General features: G+C 60.5%; 1 long non-coding RNA gene across 1 annotated transcript; it reads left to right on the top strand.

Moving 5' to 3' along the window:
• Positions 1-355: 355 nt before the first annotated feature.
• On the top strand, positions 356-2,356 carry LOC136788398 (uncharacterized). The gene is made up of 2 exons (XR_010827194.1): positions 356-1,485; positions 2,307-2,356. It is a non-coding gene; the product is annotated as an uncharacterized lncRNA (long non-coding RNA).
• The last annotated feature ends 344 nt before the right edge of the window (positions 2,357-2,700 follow it).

Below are 2,700 nucleotides of genomic sequence, written 5' to 3'. Positions count from 1 at the left end.
CTTATTTCCCCCTTATTTCCCCATTATTAGCGCTAATTGCCCATTAACCCCATCATTAACCAATATCACCCATTTTCACTCCCATTATCCCCAGCCCCTCCCCCGCAGAGCCCAAGACCACGCCCCCTTTCCCCAAACCACGCCCCCTTCCCCAAACCACGCCCCCTTCCTCCAAGCCACGCCCCCTTCCTCCAAGCCACGCCCCCTCCAGCTCCTCCCTGCCCCTCTCCCGCTCCCTGTCAATCTCGCGGCGCGCAGCCAATGGGAGGCGGCCGTGGGCGGGGCGGTGGGCGATGGGCGTGGCCTAGCCCCTCGCGGCCGCCGCCATCTTAGGAGCGGGCAGGGGAAGGTGAGGGAGGAGTGGGGGCGGCCATAGGGGGTCCATAGGGGGTCCATAGGGGGTCCATAGGGGATATATGGGGGTATATGGGGGAATGGGGGAGAATTGGGGGCTCCTAGGGGAGGCTGGGGGGAATTGGGGGTGTATAGGGGCGGCTCGGGGAGGATATGGGGGAAATATAAGGGAAAATAGGGGATCTATAGGGGAAATATAGGGGATATATAGGGGATGGGGTGTTATATGGGGGGTATGGTGGGTATAGGGGGGCGTGGGGGTACGTAGGGGTGGCTGGGAAGGAAATTGGGGGTGTATAGGGGCGGCTGGGGGGAATATGGGGGAAATATAGGGGAAAATAGGGGATCTATAGGGGATGGGGGAGGCATGGGGTGTTATGTAGGGGGTACGGTGGGTATAGGGGGGTATGGGGGGATATAGGGGCACATAAGGGTGGCTGGGGGGGGAAATTGGGGGTGTATAGGGGTTGCTGGGGGTATATGGGGGAAATATAGGGGAAAATAGGGGATCTATAGGGGATGGGGGAGGCCTGGGGTGCTATATATGGGGTATGGCGGGTATAGGGGTATATATTGGATATATTGGGGTGTCTGGAGGGGAAATTGGGGGTACATAGGGGTGGCTGGGGGGGAACATGGGGGAAATACAGGGGAAAATGGGGGATATATAGGGGAAAACAGGGGGTCTATAGGGGAAATGTAGGGGATATATAGGAGATGGGGTGTCCCGAGGTGTTAAATAGGGGGGTACGGTGGGTATAGGGGTGTCTGGGGGGGTATGGGGGTATATAGGGGTGGCTGGGGGGGAAATTGGGGGTGTATTGGGGTGGCTGGGGGGGTATATGGGGGTGTCTGGAGTGGTATATAGGGGATATATAGGGGCTGGACCCTATAGAGCCCCTCTCCCCCCACCGGGCGGCGCTCCCCCGTGCGCCCCCCCATCGGGGGCCGGGGCCAGAGCGAGGAGGGGGCGACCTACGGCCGGGGGCGCCCCCTGGCGCCCCCGGTATACGACAGCCCCCACAGCCCCTATAGGGGGGCGTCCCCTATAGATCCCCCCTATAGGGCCCCCTCCCCACGCTGGCTTGGTTTTTTCCCCTATAGGTCCCGGGTGAAGCGGAGCTGGGGCAGGTAAAGGGGGGGGATTCTCCGGGGGCTTTTATAGGGTTGTGCTGCTTATGGGGTGGGGTTTGGGGACATTTTGGGGGGGTTGGGGACATTTTGGGGAGATTTTTGGGGGATTTGGGGACATTTTGGGGGATTTGGGGACATTTTGGGCGGGTTTGGGGACATTTTGGGGGGATTTGGGGACATTTTGGGCGGGTTTGGGGACATTTTGGGCGGGTTTGGGGACATTGTGGGGGGTTTGGGGACATTTTGGGGGGGTTTGGGGACATTTTGGGGGGATTTGGGGATTTTGGGGGGTTTGGGGACAATTTTGGTGGGGATTTGGGGACATTTTGGGGGATTTGGGGACATTTTGGGGGGATTTGGGGACATTTTGGGGGGATTTGGGGATTTGGGGGGTTTGGGGACAATTTTGGGGGGATTTGGGGACATTTTTTGGAGGGGTGTGGGGACATGTTTGGGGACATTTGGGGGTGGTTTGGGGATATTTTGGGGTGGGTTAGGACGTTTTTGGGGGATTTGGGGACATCGGGGGGATTTGGGGACATGGGAGGGGATTTGGGGACATGGGGGGGGGGGGTTTGGGGACATTTTGGGGACACCCCGAGCCCACCCCTCCCACAAAGGCGTGGGGGCCCCCCCGCGGCCCCCGCGTAAGAGCCGGAGGCAGAGGACCCCGGGGACGCCCCGTCGTGGGGACGGCTGCGCCCCCAAAACGCAGCCGCCCCCCCTTGGGGTGACATCCCGACACGGGGACGCCGTTTTGGGGTGAGAAAAGGGGATTTTGGGGTCTCGGCTCACCTCTCGGCTGGCTCTTCCCGCAGGTGACGGCGGGGGACGGGTGCGGGTGACAATAAATCGGTGACAAAAAGGAGCGGACGTGGCCCCGTTGTTTTTTTGGGGACATTCGGGGGGGGACATGGGGGACGTATGGGACAATGGGGGACCCCGAGGGTTTGGGATCTTGAAGCCACCCCCAAATGTCCCCGAGGACCTGGGACCACCCTGAGGGGGCAGGATGTGGCCCCCAAAGTGTCCCCACAACCCCAAAAGGGTCCCCAAGGTCCTAAATGTGGCCCCGTGGCCCTAAAAGTGTCCCCAAGGGGCCCTAAAAGTGCCCCTAAGGCCCCAAAAGTGTCCCCAAGGAGCCCTAAAAGTGTCCCCAAGGCCCTAAATGTGGCCCCAAGGGGCCCCAAAAATGTCCCCACAACCCCGAAA

The sequence above is a fragment of the Anser cygnoides genome, chromosome 35, assembly GCF_040182565.1.
Source record: "Anser cygnoides isolate HZ-2024a breed goose chromosome 35, Taihu_goose_T2T_genome, whole genome shotgun sequence".
Classification (NCBI taxonomy): domain Eukaryota; kingdom Metazoa; phylum Chordata; class Aves; order Anseriformes; family Anatidae; genus Anser; species Anser cygnoides.
This window is presented reverse-complemented; position numbering and strand designations above follow the sequence as displayed.